At 34.6% G+C, this 19,991-nt stretch overlaps 1 non-coding gene across 1 annotated transcript; it reads right to left on the minus strand.

Annotated features, from left to right (window-relative positions):
* Positions 1-18,398: 18,398 nt before the first annotated feature.
* LOC141662888 (small nucleolar RNA R71) lies at positions 18,399-18,505 on the minus strand. Its single transcript, XR_012550990.1, has one exon. It is a non-coding gene; the product is annotated as a small nucleolar RNA R71 (small nucleolar RNA).
* Positions 18,506-19,991: the final 1,486 nt, after the last annotated feature.

Consider the following 19,991-nt stretch of genomic DNA (forward strand, 5'->3'; position numbering starts at 1 on the left):
TTATTAATTCTCTTAGTTCCATATCATGCCTATCTTACTTGATTCTTATGCGTAATGTTTCTGAATGAATGCCATGTATTCTCAATATAATACTTGCTTATTTTTATGCCATAAATGTATCTCTTAGTACTTGCATTAATTATAGAAGAAGCATATTTAGGATTACAATAGGGAAAAGACTGTTAGTGCTCCTTATGTAAGGTTGGAACCAATTTTCCCCTTGCCTAGCGACAAATTTGTCAAGGTTATTAAAATGGAGAAAATGGTCAGTCAAAGATAAGAATTAGTATGATAAGGTTGCAACTGTTGTTATCTCTGATTATAATAATATCTTTAATCCATATGGACCCAAACTAATAAGTTGGGTACCAAAAACTGTTAATCCATTTGTGAGTGCAGGACATAACCGGTTAATTGATTCATATATATTCTTGGTAATTGATACTCAAGGAATATGATCAAACAAAGAGCCTCACAATCAAATATGATTAACAAAAGCTATTCTGTCAATAATCTTTGGAGATGACAACAAAGGTTTTCATTACGGGATAAGCTATACAGGAAAATGGATGTCGTCATGGATTCAACAATTGTTATCACTGATAACAACTAAGTGACGCCCTCCAAATCTGGGTTCTAGATTTGGGAGTCACTATTATATAAACCATAACATAATAGACATAACGGAACAAAATAATAAGTATGACCCTTTTTTACATGCAACTGGATCGATCACAGGTTATAGTATGAAACAGGCACTAAAACAAACCAAATGTTATTACAACCCATAAGTCTAGTTGGTTTTATAAACTATTTAGATTTTATTACAAACCTCTAGGCTAGTTAAACGGCCCAAAAGAGTCTACTTGGAAAACACCAACTATTTACAAGAACACAACTCCTAGGGAAACCCGGAACTCAGTCCTTCTATGGCCTAGCTGAAAGGATCAGAATAATAAACAAGTATGAGCGAAGAAATGCTCAGCAAACAGTATATAGCTTATAATTTAGGACAACAACAACAATATATCTGAAGAACAAAGTCAAACAACAATACCTGAGCAGTATCAAAAACTGATATAAATTTTGATAATAAATAACATTGTTATATATCTTTATTTTGGATTGGAATTCTCGAACGACGGTGTGTTGCTGCTAGTGATCAGCCGCGGAGCAACACCGGTATGCCGAAGCATATCCAACAAAATAAAAGGGTACCCAAGGCACATATCGGCCTAGCAAGGTGTTATATCCTGTATAACACATAACTCACACTGGACCGCCGCCACGACCTCTTACGCAACCATCCAATCCATAAAAAACATTTTTAACCAAAGGAGTCAAATTAAACGACATCCTTAACAATGTAACTCCCCATTTCACATGGTCCGAAGTCATCTCTACAACCGATGGTGAAATAACTAGAACAATTAGTTATTCGCTAGTCTCAGCTCAACGTTCCACTGTATAGAGTGATTTGTAGAAAAATGTTAAAACATTTAACTATTTTAAACTTAGAATAAGGAAGAAATACTTGCATAATATAGTTCAAAATGAATATCACTTGCATATTAAATGAAGGTAAGGATACTAGCAGTTATACTACAAGAAAGTTCAGTTTACTTGCGTAATAGGATTCATAATAAATATCACTTGAACGATAAATGAAGGTAGGGATACTTGCCTGGTATGCTCGATAACTTCTTACTATAACCCTGGCTTATAATTACTGGCTACTGACTCCGTCTAACACTTTATCGTACTCCTTGCTACTCGATTCTATAAACAAAAGGACTATCTTAATTGATAGAACCAAACTCAGTCGAGATAACTATACGTTTTGACGTCTATTCGATTGTTTTATAACTAATCATGGCATTTTAAAACTGTAAACATATAGCATGTGTATCACGTAACACGTAATCATGTTATTCATATAACAGTAATCACATATTTCATGTAGCCCATAAGTCAGGTGGTCAAAATATAGGTCTCAGTATGTTTAGAATTGAAATCAGGTCAATAACTATATTTATCGATCATATATCGACTCGGAATGACTCGCAATTCAAATGACCTTGTTATACAAAAGAATTAGGTCTCAAAAGTATTTTCATTGGAAGCATAATGTTTTTCTGAGTCTATACGCGTTCGTTTCTTATTAAACGGACAAACATTTTATTTATTATGAATAAAATAAGAAATAAATAGAAATAAATCAATTAATATTAATATTAATTTATTTTAAATACCTAAATATGAATTTAAAAGCTCAAAAATAATTTTTAGGAAATATTTGATTTAATTATAAATAATTTACATTTTATTTAACTATTTATAAATAAAATTAATTGATTAAATAATTTAATCAATTAATTGAATTCGTAAATAATTAACTAAAATAAATTATAAATAATTAAATCAAATTGGATTTTTTAAAAAAAGTAAAAGAAAATAAATTTTAAAATTTAAAATAATTAAGAAAATAATTTTTAGAATTTAAAATAGTGATTAAATGATTTTTGAAATTAAAAGAAATGATTTTTTTAAAAAAATAGAAAAGGAATTTTGAATTATTTTTAAATCAGAATTCTGGAAATACAATTGAATTGGGGGTTAGGGTTTAAGGGGATCAAACCCAGGTTGCAATTAAACCAACCGGGTCGGGTCAGGCTTCAACCGGGTTGCCAAAAACTTCGGTTGAATGTCGACCGAAATCTGGGTTAATCCCAGAAACCGACGACTTCTCCGGAGTCCGGCGAAACCCCGCTAACACCCAGAGCGTATTCAATCAACTATGTTTCAATCGATTTCGATACCAAATCGATTCCAAATCATACTATGAACAATTACGCCAACCCAGAAATCAAAAACATCACATGAGTCGACTTTTCCCGTCCAAAACTTTGAATTCTCTGATGAATACATCGGTAAAATCGAATTTAGTCAATACTCAACAAAAACTTACAATCGTGGTATCAAAACAATCATAATTTCATATCCAAACTAATCACAATCTTAAAACTAACAAACAATTACCAGGTAGCCCAGAAATTCAATTCAAAAATCTGACAAACTTAAAAACTCGGTTTAAGCATTCCCGAACTAAAACAACCCAAATAAATACACCAATCAATTCTCAAAGCTATTCATCCTAAAGCTATTCATAACATCAAAACATTCAACAATTAACAGAAATTCAAAAACAAATTCAAGCGAAAAAGACCAAAAATTGATTTTTATAAATACTTCACCTCAGATGTTGAAACTGGTATGGATGAATGCAGCTTGATGAGAGGATGATTTTGGTATATAGAGCATCAACAGAGGATCCCTGAATATCCCAATATCATTGATCAAAGTTTTGCTCAAGAATTTTACCCCCAAATATGTTCTTGGTTTCTATCTATTTTTTGAATTTTTAATGAAAATAAATAAATAAAATAAAAATTCTGCAGCTATTTATATTTACAGAAAATAATTACTCAAAATAAATTAAGGGTATTTTTATCCTTTAATTAAAATAATTAGGCCCTAAAATAATAATTATGCGGAATAATTTTAAAAGTAATAAAATATAAAATTTATATCAAAATTCCCCAAAAATTATGAATAATTCAAAAATGCAAAAATAATGGGTATTTGAAATATGTATAATTCTATAAAAATAGAAACGTGAATTTTGTGGGCTTTGACGTCCTGGTGGGGTCCCGGTTCGTTGATTTTCGTAAAACCGAAACGATTTCTAAATTATCAGAAAACCCCGAAAACACATAAAATACATTCAAACACGTGTAAAACTAGATAAAACGAGTACCTTGACAAAGACGCTAATAAACACGCGTCCAAATTGCAGATCGATTTATATAATTTCAGTTTAAACACATATTAATTAATTAAAAAAATTTATGGTCTTTGCGGGGCCACATGTATCAATTATAACACGTAATATCATGGCAATAGTCATTTTAAACTCATAAAACATATTATATTTATTTATTTAACACAAAATATTCACATAATTTTCCCAGATATTACATCCTTCCCCCCTTAACAGGATTCTGTCCTCAGAATCAGCCTAGGAAAACAAGTGAGGATACTTGGTTCGCATTTCACTTTCCAACTCCCAAGTCGATTCTTCAACCTTGGGATTCCTCCACAAGACTCGCACTAAAGACACAGACTTATTTCTAAGCACTCTTTCCTGTCGGTCTAAAATCTGTACCGGTCGCTCTACAAAAGACAAGTTTGGCTGAATCTTGATGGGCTCATATTCTATCACATGATTAGAATCGGGCAAATAACGCTTTAACATTGACACATGGAACATATTGTGGATATGCTGCATGTGTGGTGGTAAGGCTAGCTCGTAAGCGACCTTTCCCACACGCCTTAAAATCTCAAAAAGGGCCAACATATCGCGGACTCATCTTGCCTTTCTTCTCGAATCTGGATAAACCTTTCCAAGGTATAACCTTTAATAGTACTGCTTCTCCAACTTCAAATTCCATATCCCTCCTCGCAGGATCAACATATTTGCATTGACGATCTTGAACTGCTACTAATCATTTCCGAATGAGTACCACTTTTTCTTTTGTCTGCTGGATCAATTCTGGACCCAAAATCTTTCTCTCACCAACTTCATCCCAACAGATTGGAGATCTGCATCTTCTTCCGTACAAGGCTTTGTAAGGCGACATTCCAATACTGGCATGATAACTGTTATTATAGGAGAATTTAACCAATGGCAAATGTTTGTCCTAACTTCCTTCAAAATCTAGCGCACATACCCTTAGCATGTATTCTATAGTTTGAATTGTCCTTTCACTTTGACCATCTGTCTGCCGATGATACGCGGTACTCATATATAACTTCGTTCCGAGATAATCTTGAAAACTCCTCCAAAATCTTGAATTAAATCGAGGATCTCTGTCTGAAACTATGGATACTGGAACTCCATATCGAACTATAATCTCTTTCAGATATAACCGAACCAATCTATCCAATGAGAATCTGTCATTGATAGGAAGAAAATGCGCTGACTTCGTCAAGCTGTCAATAATAACCCAAATGGCATCATGATTTGCTTTGGTCCTCGGTAATCCAACTACAAAATCCATCGCAAGATGTTCTTACTTCCATTTTGAAATATCCAATGGCTGTTACAGTCCACTGGGCCTTTGATGTTCTTCTTTGACTCGCTGGAAAGTGTAACACTTACCTACCCATTCCGCAATTTCTTTCTTCATACTTGGCCACCAAAAAATTTCTCTTAAATCTTTGTACATCTTCATACTTCCGGGATGAATTGAATATCTGGAGTTGTGAGCGTCTCGAAGAAGTTCATCTTTCAGCTCGGCCACATTAGGTATCCATATTCTGGAAGAGAATCTTAAGATTCCTTTATCATCATTTTGACTCCCTTTCTCTTCTCCTGTTAAATCTCCTTGTTCATGGCTCATTACCTCTTCCTGACATCTTCTTATCTTCTCTAATAGTTCTGGTTGAAAAGATATTGCACACAACGTATCTGTAGACATACTTGGAATACCGACCTCTATTTTAAGCTTCTCAAATTCCTTGATTAATTCTTCAAATGAAGTCATCATGTTTAGCCTCTCTTTTTTGCTTAGAGCATCTGCCACCACATTTGCTTTTCCTGGATGATAGTAGATGGTACAGTCATAGTCCTTGATCAATTCGAGCCATCTTCTCTACCTCATGTTCAATTCCTTTTGGGTAAAGATATACTTTAAACTCTTGTGGTCTGTGTAGATCTCACACTTCTCTCCATAAAGATAATGTCTCCATATCTTTAATGCAAATACTATAGCTTCCAATTCAAGATCATGAGTTGGATACTTCTCTTCATGTGATTTCAGTTGTCTTGAAGCGTAGGCTATCGCTTTGTTATGTTACATCAAAACACATCCCAATCCTTTATACGATGCGTCACTGTAGATCATGAACTTTACTTGATCATCTGGAAAGACTAAGACCGGAGAAGATATTAATATGTTCTTTAATTCCTGGAAACTCTCTTCGCATTTCTCATCCCATTCAAATTTTTTGGTTCTTTCTGGTGAGCTTTATCAATGGCGTAGCTATTTTTGCGAAATCTCGCATAAATCTTATGTAGTAGCCTGCCAGTCCCATGAAACTTCTTACTTTTGTTAGTGTTTTTGGTCTCTCCCAGTTGATTATAGCTTCAATATTTGATAGATCCACTTTCACTCCTTTATTACTAATCACGTGTCCAAGAAATTGTACTTCTTTTAACCAAAATTCACACTTGGAAAAAATTTGCGTAAAATTTCTCATGTCGCAGTATCTCCAGAACTATCATCAAATACTCTGCATGCTCTTCTTCCGTCTTGGAGTACATTAAAATTTCATCTATGAACACAATTACAAATTTATCCAAATATTTCTTGAATACTCAATTCATTAGATCCATGAAAGCTGCTGGTGCGTTGGTTAATCCAAATGCCATTACCAAAAACTCATAATGTCCATATCTGGTTCTGAACGCTGTCTTCGGAATATCTTCTGACTTAATCTTCAGTTGATGGTATCTAGATCTTAAATCAATCTTGGAAAACCATACAACGCCTTTCAATTGGTCAAACAAATCATCAATCCTTGGTAACGGATACTTGTTCTTAATAGTCAGCTTATTCAATTCCCAATAGTCAATACATAGTCGCATACTTCCGTCCTTCTTCTTGACAAATAAAACTAGTGCGCCCCACGGGGATACACTTGGTCTTATAACTCCTTTCTCTAAAAGATCTTGCAGCTGAGTTGCTAACTCTTTCATCTCCACTGGTACCATTCGATACGGAGCTTTAGAGACTGGTTCTGTTCCGGGTGCTAAATCAATCGCAAACTCAATTTCTCTGTCGGGAGGTAATCCTGAAAGATCGTCTGGAAAGACATCTGGAAACTCATTGACAACTGGAATTGATTCGAGCACGGAAACTTCTTTGCTAGTGTCTACCACATGGGCCAAATACTCCTCACAATTCTGATGCAATAACTTCTTCACCTGAGCTATCGTTAAGAACTTCTTTTCCTGCTTACTCCCTCGAAATATCACTTTCTTCTTACTATCCAAGGTCTGAAGTCTCACTTTTCTATTATTACAATCAATCTGAGCATTATTCTCTGACAACCAATCCATTCCTAAGATAACATCAAATTCTCCAAACTTAAAAGGTATAAAGTTGGCATAAAAATGATATTCTGCTATCTCAATGTCACACCTCGGGCACACTCGGTCGACAAGAACTTGATTCTTATTAGCTAGTTCTATCATTAACGCTTGTTCAAACAATTCAACTTCGCAATGTAGTTTATCGACAAAATTTTGAGAAATAAATGACCTTGTAACTCCAGTATCAATTAAAACTTTAGCATCTACGGATTTGACTGGAAGCATACCTGCAATCACGTGGGAACTATCAACAGCACCCTTCATAGTCATGTTAAATGTCCTGGCCTTTGGCTGGCTCTTTGCTATTTGTCCTTCAATCCTTGCCACATTAGCTGTTGGATCTGTTATCTGGCAGTCCCTGGAAATATGCCCCATCTTTCCACATTTAAAACACACAATCCCTGATTTCTGAGATGAAGTCTGATTCCGACACTGATTAGCATAGTGTCCCTTCTGATTGCACTTAAAGCACAACACATTAGCCTTACAAATCCCAAAGTGCCTTCTACCACAAAAGTTGCAATCTGACATTGTTGGACGATTGGATCTCTGCTGATTTGAATTCTGGAAACGGTTGCTCTGTCCTCCATTTCCCGGTTGTGGTTTCTTGAAGCCCACACTCTTATTATCCTGAAACTCTGGCCTTTTGTTGAAACGACCCTAAAAATTATCTTGTTGTTGGCCTCCTCCTGAGGTTTCTATTTTCCTTTTCTTCCCATCCTTTTCTTTCTGAGACATGTTACTCCTACTTTCAATCACCATCGCTTTCTGAACCACTGCCACATATGAAGTCAACTCAAACATGGCCACCCTATTCTGAATCTAAAATTCCAATCCTTGTTCAAACCTTCTTGCTTTCTTCTCATCTGTATCAACCTGATCTGGCATAAACCTTGCCGATTCAGTAAACTTGGCCTTATATTCCGTGACAATTAGATCACCCTGTGTCAGATTAAAAAACTTGATCTCCATTTGGTTCTTCATATACCTCGGGAAATACTTCTCCAAAAACAGCTCTGTGAATCTTTCTCAAGTCACAAACTCACCTCCTTTCAATGCTTGTGTGGATTCTCACCAACATTTTGCCGCGCCTTTCAGAAAATAACTGGCAAACTTAGTCTTTTGCTCAACTCCTGTTCCAACTAAGTCAAAATCTTTCTCAATCTCTTTAAGGTATGCATTGGCTTCCACATGATCATCACTTCACTTGAACTCAGGTGGTTTCACAACTTCATCCCAACATATTGGAGATCAGCATCTTCTTCCATACATGGCTTCGTAAGGAGGCATTCAAATACTGGCATGATAACGGTTGTTGTAGGATAATTCAACCAATGGCAAATGTTTGTCCCAACTTCCTTCAAAATCTAGCGCACATACCCTTAACATGTCTTCTATAGTCTGAATTGTCCTTTCACTTTGACCATCTGTCTGCGGATGATATGCGGTACTCATATTCAACTTCGTTCTGAGACAATCTTGAAAATTTCTCCAAAATTTTGAATTAAATCGAGGATCTCTATCTGAAACTATGGATACTGGAACTCCATGTCGAAGTACAATCTCTTTCAGATATAACTGAACTAATTTATCCAATGAGAATCTCCCGTTGATAGGAAGAAAATGCACTGACTTCTTCAAGTAAGCCAAAAAAATATTTCTTTTAGGAGCACAAGTATACCAAAAGAATGATGGCAATACAAGTAAGTTAAGAATCTTTTGAAGATGTAAAATTTGGAAGATTCTGAACATGCCAAGTCTACTTACCAACAAGAACCACTAAAGCTTAATCAGTACAACTCAGGTATAATGACAAGCTATAGAGGTATGATAAACTCACTCTTTTACTCAAATGCTAATAGACAACATGTAATGTTCTCAAGATGCCAAAGTGCAAGGTTCCAAGGGGATCCTAGAGAATCCAATCTTATAGCTATTAACAAGATTATTAGATATCTTAAGGGATTACCAGCTCTTGGAGTAAATTACCCCAAAAATATTATACTTAACATGTTTAGCTATATAGATATAGATTACACAGGTTGTAAGAAAGACAAGAGAAGCATCTCTGAAGCTGTCAACTTAGGTGATAGGAGAAGCATCTCGAGAAGCTGTCAACTTCATGGAAGAAGATTGATTTCTTGTTATGATAAGAAACAACCTCAAATCCAACAACTCTGTGGAACACTCTATGATAAGGCACCTTCACACCAGGTATCATTCATTTAAAAAGCATGTCTTTTAGTCAAAGAGTCACTTGCAGAAACACTTATTAAATCACTTTTTAAAGTTAATTTTTCAAGACTGGTTTATAAGTGTGGGATATCATTCATTGCACATTAGTTGGAAATCCCATCTGTAAGGAATTCTTTATATGAGTTCACATGTATTAAATCTTCAATATTTAAAGGACTTGTGAATTTATCAGTAATCCAGTACCTCGTACTTAGTGCTACTATCTTAATTATCATGATTACAATATCATATATATTGTGTTAGTTAAGTATTATAGCATTAAGTTTGAATATTATTTTCATTAATTTAAATTATGATTATAGACAATTCCATTCCATATCAGTCTCATAATTTGAATTATATTAAAATAATATGCATCATAGTTATTTATATCATGTACGGATAGTTGTGATACTTTTAGTATTAGTGATACTTGTGACGCCATCAATCTCGGGGTTAGGAAATGAGGACCCACACAATATTAGACTAATAATAAATAAGCATAAACCCCGATTAACTACTAACAGGATCTAACATGATAAAGTTTGAAACAAGATTACAACTACCAACCATAATATATAAATTACAACCCAAAATAATATTTAATTTACATAATCGATTCCAACTTGGAACCGACAGATAACCCATTATATCTTTACAAACTTTCCAATAAAGCGCTTGCTCACACATAACCTGTACTACCTGCTCTAGCATCTGGAAGCCTACAACACGGTAGGGGCCACTAGGTACGCTCTTACGAGCAGTGCGCCTAAGTCTGGCCATCCTCTTGCTTAACTGCCATGGTTAGAACAAAGCAAAACATATGAGTATAAAACTCAGCAAGTAACTATATGACAGTTCTACGATAGAATATCCACAATATACCAATACTTCTTTTAAGGCATTCTACTTTAAATCTCTAGGTGGAAGATTTCTGTCTTTGGGCTATGAATGGGTTATGAAGAAAGATTTGGGCTTTCAGGAATTTAAGCTCAAGATAGGGTGGAAGCCGACATTCATCACAAATCATTAACAGGATCTCAAAGGATCTTTCAAGTGGAAAGCAAGAATCTATTCAACTCTGGGAATCGATTATATGATTGATAACAATATGAGAATAGAATTAGGGTTCTCAAAACTGAATACCAAACAATATCTCAATCAACTCATCACAAATCATTTTAAACCATTTCATTTTCAAAGAATCAATTGCTGAATGAGAAATTAAATTTCTCTTTATTAAATGATATGGAGCCCTTGATTGGACTACTTTAACTTTCAATTCATAAAAATAATACGGGTGATCAGCCGGTACCGACCTCCATCTGGTCTTTAAGGTACCTATGGCATAATTTCAGCCTTAAATTGGACTAGCCCCGCTAGTCTCTTATATGACTGGACTAGTCCCACTAGTCTCTTACGTCTCAATCCAATCCATCAGGAATTTATTTGGAAAACCTTGTGTTGGAAAAGAAAGGTTTTACTAAGTTCATTTTAACATTACAAAGAATATGAAATCATTCAGACTCTTTCAAGTCGAAACTCATTCTTAAGTTCACTTTCAAGAATTCAAAGAAATGAATGAATCAAAGGTAAGAAAGGTTCAACACTAAGGATCTTGATCAAATAATCATAACATATACAAGTTAGGAAATCAAAACAGTTCCAAGGATCGTCATGGAATAAGATTGACGAAGGAATGAAGGACCACTACACAAGGGAGTTCATAAAGGTTCTTATAGGGTTCACAAGAATTTAAGGTATCAATAGGTGATCAAGATATGAATAAAAAGGTTACTATAAAGGTTTGAACAATAATCATATCAAGAATAGGTTCATAAGGACAATAACAGGGTATCTCAAGAATCAATAATAGGTTCACAAGGAACAATAACAGGTTTACAAGTGCTATAAAAGATCAATACTTTATTATGGCATGAACAATATCCTCTCTATAAACAATTTATACAAGTAAGCAGAGTTACTTGCCTGAATTCGCTTTCCTGTTTTACAAGAGTTGAACTACTGCCACCTAGTACACTTTTCCCTTTCCTAGCCCGAATGCCTTCTCGCTCCGAATCTACAATTCAACAATCAAACCCTAATTAGATTCTCACTCGATGTTCCCAGAACGCTTAACAATTAACCCTTATCGAGAAACCCTAAGAGTTTATATATATATATATACTCAATTATAAACACAAAGCACGTTTATACCGAAACTCGTATACTTTAACCAAATAATCATCGAATCACATATTGTGACGCAATTACGACACATAACATATAATCCTTGTATTCAAACTCTATACTCGAGTTATAATAACAATTGTATAATTTCATATCAAGATGACTCAATCCTTCCTTTTTATTCCATTTAATTCGAATCAAAACCACCAAATAAACCAAATAATTCATAAAAATCTCACATGCATTCACTTGGTAAGATATTGGAACCAAATTAATTACTTTTATACCTATACTCCATTCGGCTATAATCGCAAAACACAATTAAAAATCAAACAACGACATGCAAGTAATAAAATCACATATAAACTTGAGATCAAGCCTTCACTCGTCCTTTTACATCATTTTTAATTCAAATATTTACATGCAAAGCTATAACTTAACATGTATTTGATACTTCATCCAAAAACCAACTCTATAATTCATTTAAATACATAATTTGGAATCTACAAGATTGATCTTTCACCTTAACACACAATTCAACTTATCCTATTAAAATTCAACCTACAACCTTCGAATTTTTAACAAAATCAACACATGCAACCATCAATTTTGATTCTTTAAATCATCAACTAATCTAATTTCTCAATTACTTCTAAGAATAAACATCAACAATTCATTTTCATCAATGAACAATCAATTTCATTTTCTCAAAATCAAGAACCCATTCGGGTTTTAGGAAATCAACACATGTAAACATAAAAATATAGTTTAGGGATACTAGAGCTTAGTTTCAATATCATTACTCACCACCGGTTCACCGGAGTTCATCACCGGTGGCAGTGACTTGACGGTGGTGCCCCCACTCGAGGTTTTCCAACCCTAAACCACCAATTTATACATCAAAAACACGCATGCAATCATATATCATTTTTTAAAATTATTTGAAAATCAAAAAACCCCTTTTGTTTTCATCAAAACCGAACCAAAACCACATAATCCAAATTTGGGCTTTTCAAAAACTTTGGAGATAGCAACATGCATCTACATATCTGAATAGATGAAGCAAAATCTTGTATGTTCATGGTCTTATAATCGAAAAATGATGAAGAATGAAGGAAAGATTGAAGAGAGAGAGAGAGAGTATCGAGAGTGTGTGTGAGAGAGAGAGAGAGAACTTCGAGATTGAGAGAAAAGAAAGAGAGAAGAGAGCAAGTCAGTGGTGAGGAAAGAAAAGAAGGGGCTGGGGGTGGGGGTGTGGGGATTTATAACAACCAAGAAAGGGTAGTTTGGTAATTTGGTTAAATGAGTTTCAAATTTTCTTTTATTCTTACTCAAAAATAAATATAAATATTATGTAGCTCTCTCATTAGAAATGAAAATGTCACGAATAACAATTTTAGAATAAATATCTCGAAATTAGCTTTTCAGACATATTTTTAAAATATTTTTTGAGCAAACGGTTGATTTAATACGGATTTTACAAGATTTTGCTGAAAATAGCATTTTAACTCCATAAGATCATTTTAAAATACACCGATCACGAAATAAATCCATATTTCATTTTTAGAAAGTCTCTAGGACTATTTTGAAGATAACAAAACAAATTTCACGCCTTGACCATACTCGAATAATTTTATAAAAATATATAAAGGTTCAATAAACCTCATTTTAAATCAAATAAATCCCTTAAAGCACTTAAAAAAAATCAACAGATCACGTAATCATGTATACAGACAAGCAAACACATATATTCACACATCACAACATATTTTATCATAAAGTTTCCCTTTTTATTATTATTCCCCTTTTCGCATAACGGGTTCCGTTCTGCTTGACGGCCCAATGCTGAGCGTTTCATTTACGCTTCACAATTAATCCTTTATACCAACTGACACGTCAGTGAAAGACTTAGTTAAACATTTCCATTTCAAATAACAAAATATAGTTCACATTTAAATACATTTATTCCCTTTCAAAATGGGTCCCATTCTACTTGACGGCCCGACAACACAGCTTATCCCCTAAGCTGACTCATCAAACTGGAACGCGTCATTTTACGTTCCCAGTTACTAATATACAATAAAGACAATTAACCATAAAAATCATTTAATCCCTTTATTAAATCACATAAATTGTAATTATACCACATAATCATACTTTATTCACTTAATTACGTCGCGAAATTCCCAGTCGTTATAATATTATTTAGAATTTTTGTTCTAAGTAATCAATGCTTATTTTTAAAATCACTAATATTAAAAGTTGAAGTATTTTCTAAGTGATGTGTATAAAACTCTCAATATTTTATATGCTTAGAAAGTATTTCTAAAATTACTAATTATCCATAGAGTGATTGCCATGTATATAAGTCATATATCTTTTGGTGATTATTCAAGGATAATTTTAAATATTTAAGTGCTAGTATCTAAATCATAGATATTTAGTATATATTTAATATTTATTTTGGGTAGTTTGGATTATTGAAATTGAAGCAATTTTTATGATTTTATTTGCTCCATAATTCAAACTAACTTAAAATAAATAACCAGCATGATTGATTATAACTGAATCTGTCAACAATTGATATTTAGTATATTGATTGTAACTTATGTGTTATAAGTTAATTATGAGATTTTGGTTTTAGTGAATTTAGCAATGTCTACATCTCAAGAATTCATTGAAATCAGAATCGTGATTGTAGCATGATTAGTTGTATGCTAATTCTTGACTTATATCAGTTAATGATATTTAGTTAAGAGTTTAACTATGAACTAATTGTGAAGTATTAGTATTTGTGACATTACTTAGAACTCCTCTAAATAATCAATGCTTATCCTCAGTCACTTATACTAATATAAAAAGCGTGGAAACTTTTCTTAAGTACAACTATGGTCAATGTGGATAATATTTTATTAAAAGTAACCATATGTTGTCCAATTAGAATATTTTTCATACTTATTTGCAAATTCCTAAACACTTTGGTAATAAATGCAATACTCCATGGATCAAATTATATGGAACGTAGAATATTTTTCTAAGATTGCAAACAAGACAATGCTGGTTAATGTTGCTTTATTTATCGAACCGATATTGTTTGAGATATTACAGTTGTTAGGAGTTAACAATTGTATGATATATGAAATTGAATGCTAATGTCTATTTGATATATAATTCGTATTAATTAATTCATTGATATCTTATTTGAATATATTTGAATTATGATGTTAGACAATTCCATGTCAAATCAGTTTCATGATTTAAATTATATTAAAATAAGGTGCAACATAATTGTTGGTATCTAAAGTACTTGACAAGTATCAGTCAATGATATATTATTAATATTTAGTTGCAGATAATTATGAGATTTTAAGTTCTAGTGAATTTACATTCTTTGTTATATCTGACAAATTCACTATAATTTGAAATCAGTAGCATAATCATTCTTATTAAGATTATTTATCAATAAACAATGTTGTTTATTATAATTTTATAAAGATAGATTCTGGAGCTTTTGACTTGAATGAGAATTGCTTAGACTTTACCCTAAGTGATCAATGCTTTTACAAAAACTCATTCATATTAAAAGACAAAATCTTTCTTTCTCTTCTTAATACTGCTAGGTCATCAGTCCGTTTCTTATCAAATCATTTATCTTTTTAGGCATAAAAACTGACTTGTGCACTCGAACAGTTTTTGGAGAAAATCAAACTTCTTTCTATAATGGTGATAGCTTATTTCATGAAAATCTTTGTGAAATCATTATTGTACATCATTTCTCTTAAAAGATAAAATGCATAATTTTCATTAATTATAGATCTTAAGTGCATTTTATCTCTATATTGCCATATGCTCTGTGATGCAGGTTCAGCCTCACATGACATTCTTTCATTTGATAGTCATGAGGTTGAAAACCCACAACTTCTATCCCAGACTGTATAGACAAACACAGAAAGAGAACCAGCCAACACTCTATGACTACTAAAATGAAGTATGAATGAGCGTGAGGGAGAAAGTGGCTTAGTGCACCACATAAGGAAGGTTCTGAAGTTAACCCAGCAGCTCTGTCTCCTACAAAGATGAGTAGTATTAGAACTGAGGCAACTGCTAGCCCCCATACATCTTCTCAAAAAGATGTAATGGCTCAAAAGACACAAAAACAGTTACTAGATTCATCCTCTCAACAGGGTGCGTCAAATGAAATTCGCCTGTCAGCCAGGGTATCTGATGTAGTGTTACCACCTCAAACATAAATAATTCTTGATGCACAAGGATAAGTTACACACATAAAGGAGAAGTTGACGGAAATAAGAGTTTCGACCATTTCGATTGTTCAAGGTTCTTTATGAACCAATTACCTTTACATGTGTTAGGAGAGGATACTGATCCAATAGCCATATGTCAGTGGTCAGTGTCTACCTCCCCAAGCTTAAATTCCCTGGATGCATCTGCAGATAGTGGACCTGACATAGGTGCAGATCGGCAACTTGTTGATAATGATTCAGATATTACCTGATGAGTCACAAGGAAATGTCTTCACAGACATTAGAAGTGAGCTTTGATCTTTATTCTAAATTCTTTGGATCATTTTTTATCTTCCCAGAGTTCAAATTTGGAACCCTAAAAGAGAAACTAGCAACTTGTAGATTATGACTCGGATTCATTGATAAGTGGCATTTTATACCACTTAGAACGTCTTGTAAAGGCTTGAATTGATGTCTTGAAATCAAGCATTTAGTGTATTTGATGCGTCTTTCTAGTGTTTTTGCATTTAAGGGTATAACTTATATAATTAGGGAGATTTGATCATAATAAGCCTAGGGAAGTACTTGAGATCAGTTGCGGGGAGTTGTGCGAAGAATTCAGCAAAATCAGAAGAAAAGAAGAGGATTTTTCCAGAAAGTGTGCAAGCGCCCGCCTGGAGCTTGCAGACAACCGCCTGGAGAGCAGGCACCCGCGTGGGATTAGAGGCAGCCGCCTGGGGTCGAATTTTCAGATTCTGGATTTTCTAATTTGAGTTCTATTGGGCTTTTGACGACGCTGTTTCTTGTGGACTCTTATATAAGTAATCTTGGGAGACGTTTTAACAAGCAACAAGCAAGGAGCATATAACAAGGAGAGAAGATTAAGAAGACCGTTTTAGCACGCAATAACGAAGAAGAGGAAGCATACGTTATCATGTGATTCTTTTAATTCATTTTAACAGTGGATGCTAGTTTTCTTTACTCTTTGAACCTTAATACTCTTGTGACATACTCTGTTTTTATTAAGTATTTTTATTAGTTTATATCGTTGTGTTATTATCATGTTTTCATATGAACCCATGATGACGATGAGTTCTATCATGGGCTAATCGTGATCATGGGGTCGTAGCGGATTTACTATGGATTTCTTTAGTTAATTGTTTAATAACTTGGTATATGATGATTGTATGATAACTAGCATAGGTTGTGCTTATTCGTCTTATGTGCGTCACGAACATACAAGATAGCTTGTTAATCTCTTATGAAGCGACAGTGAATCTTGAGATTTAGAACTTTCCATGCTAGCATAGTTTCATGTATTGTATGCATGATTAGTGGGTAACTCTAACCGTTTTACTTGCCCTGTGTAATCGTAATGAATAACTTGCGCTTAAATCGTTATGTTGTCAAATTCTGTAGACATATAGGGTTTCAATATAATTGATGCCTATTCAACTTCTATCTTAATTGTGGATGCTTGGTAGAATGGTACTTGTGCAGCGAAAGTTGGCTTTTATCAGTTTCGTGTTGTTCGATTAATATCATCACCGTTACATGCTAAGGGTAATAACAATAACTATTCAATGAAGTAGTAATGAAATTATGATCTCATGTGTGTTTAATATTGTTAATTCAAGTGTCAATTTAAGTGTTTAATTCTTGTAGTTAATAATTAGTTAATCAACCTTAACTGTTATTGTCTTGACATTGAGAAGTAATCATACATTGGTGAGTAAGTGTTAATTAAATATAATTAATTAGAGTCTCTATGGGAACGAACTATAAATCATTCTATATTACTTGCGAACGCGTATACTTGCGTGAATTATTAGCGCATGCTTTGTGCCTAACAAGTTTTTGGCGCCACTGCCGGGGACTCGGTGTTAATTTGTTTAGTTTATGTACTTGCCATCAGTGGTCATTAGGACTCATTGATTAAGACTTGTTACTTACTGTTTCCGATTGTGTTTCAGGTACTCTAGCGAGCGTTTATGCAAACACGTTCTCACACTCGCAAGAGGACTCTAGATACGGCTGAGGAGACAGATTCAGTTCTTGATATTCCGGAGAAGTTAGATTTTGAAGATTCAGACAAAGATAGTGAAAAGAAAGAACCTGTAACAATGGGTGATCGTATAGTTCCAGCAGATCCAACTCTTATGGACTTTTCTCGGCCTAAAATTGATGACATCCAGTCGAGCATCATTCATTCGGCTATTCATGCCCATACTTTTGAAATCAAGTTGGGCACTATTCAGATGGTGCAGAATTCTGTTTCTTTCGGAGGCGCTGTGACTGAAGATCCCAACATGCATATCAAGAATTTTGTCGAGATCTGCAGTACTTTCAAATATAATGGTGTTACTGATGAGGCTATCAAGCTAAGGCTTTTCCCATTCTCTCTGAGGGATAAAGCTAAGGACTGGTTACATTCTTTACCAGCTGGGTCCATCACTACTTGGGAAGATCTTGCACAAAAGTTTCTGGTGAAGTTCTATCCAATGGCCAAGACTGCAGCTATGAGGAGTGCTCTTACTCAATTTACTCAGCAACCAATATAATCTATGTGCGAAGCTTGGGAGCGCTACAAGGAGATGTTGAGAAAGTGTCCACATCATAGAATGCCTGACTGGATGGTGATCACTGGGTTCTACAATGGTTTGGGGGCCCAATTTTGGCCCATGCTCGATGCAGCTTCTGGAGGCGCCTTGTGGGCCAAAAGCTATACTGAGGCCTATAATCTCATTGAAACTATGGCTACAAACGAGTATCAAAACCCAACTCAAAGGATGATGCATGGGAAGGTAGCAGGTATTCTGGAAGTTGATGCAGCTACAACTATTGCAGCGCAGCTCCAAGCACTGTCTATGAAGGTCGATTCTTTAGCCAACTATGGAGTCAATCAAATAGCTATTGTCTGTGAGATTTGTGCAGGCTCTCATGCTAAGAATCAGTATTCTCTTGTTAATAAATGTATTCAGTATGTGAACAATTATCAGCGACTGCAGCAGACTGTGCCAGCTACTTATCATCCTAATAACAGAAATCATCCCAATTTTAGCTGGAGCAACAATAAAAATGCTGTTTAGCAACCATATTAGCAAGCCGTAAGTAAACAGTTTAATCCACCTGGATTCCAGCAACCTCAACAATATGCTCAAAGGCAATCATATCCTCAACAAGGAGGTGCTGCTCAACCTTCTAGTGCTAATTTTGAGGAGCTAAAGTTGTTGTGCAAAAGTTAGGCTGTTTTTATCAAGACCTTGGAGAATCAAATTGGTCAAATAGCCAATACCTTGCTCAATCGTTAACCTAGCACACTTCCCAATGATACTGAAGTGCCAGGCAGGAAGGAAGCTAAAGAGCAAGTCAAAGTTGTCACTTTAAGGTCTGGAAAAGTTGCTGAAGCTGAAAAAGCAAAAGATGGAGAAGCTGAAGTTACAGATGAAGAAGAAAAGCAAAAGGAGAAAGAGGGGGAACCAAGGAAGACTACTGTTGAACACACTCTTCCTGAGGGTAATACAGGGGAGAAATAGCTCTATCCTCCACCACCTTTTCCTAAGCGATTGCAAAAACAAAAGCTGGATAAGCAATTTGGTAAGTTTCTGGAGGTGTTCAAGAAACTTCACATCAACATACCTTTCGCTGAGGCTCTGGAGAAAATGCCTAGTTATGCGAAATTCATGAAAGGTATTCTTTCAAGGAAGGTGAAACTGGATGATCTTAATATCATTGCTCTAACGGAAGAGTGCAGTGACGTGCTGCAACAAAAATTACCTTCAAAGCTTAAGGATCCAGGTAGCTTCACCATTGCTTGCACCCTTGGCAAGTTGTCATTCGACAAGTGCCTTTGCGATTTGGGAGCAAACATCAATCTGATGTCGTTTTCTATCTTTAAAAAGCTGAATTTGCTTGATCCGAAGCCCACCTATATGTCTCTACAATTGGCTGATCGTTCTATTACATACCCACGAGGCATCATGGAGGACGTGTTAGTAAAGGTGGACAAGCTCATCTTTCCTACAGACTTTGTCATTCTGGATTTTGAGGAAGATAAGAAGATTCCCATAATCTTGGGAAGACCTTTCTTGGCTACAGGCCGTACCTTG

Source organism: Apium graveolens, chromosome 5 (genome assembly GCF_009905375.1).
Source record: "Apium graveolens cultivar Ventura chromosome 5, ASM990537v1, whole genome shotgun sequence".
NCBI lineage: Eukaryota > Viridiplantae > Streptophyta > Magnoliopsida > Apiales > Apiaceae > Apium > Apium graveolens.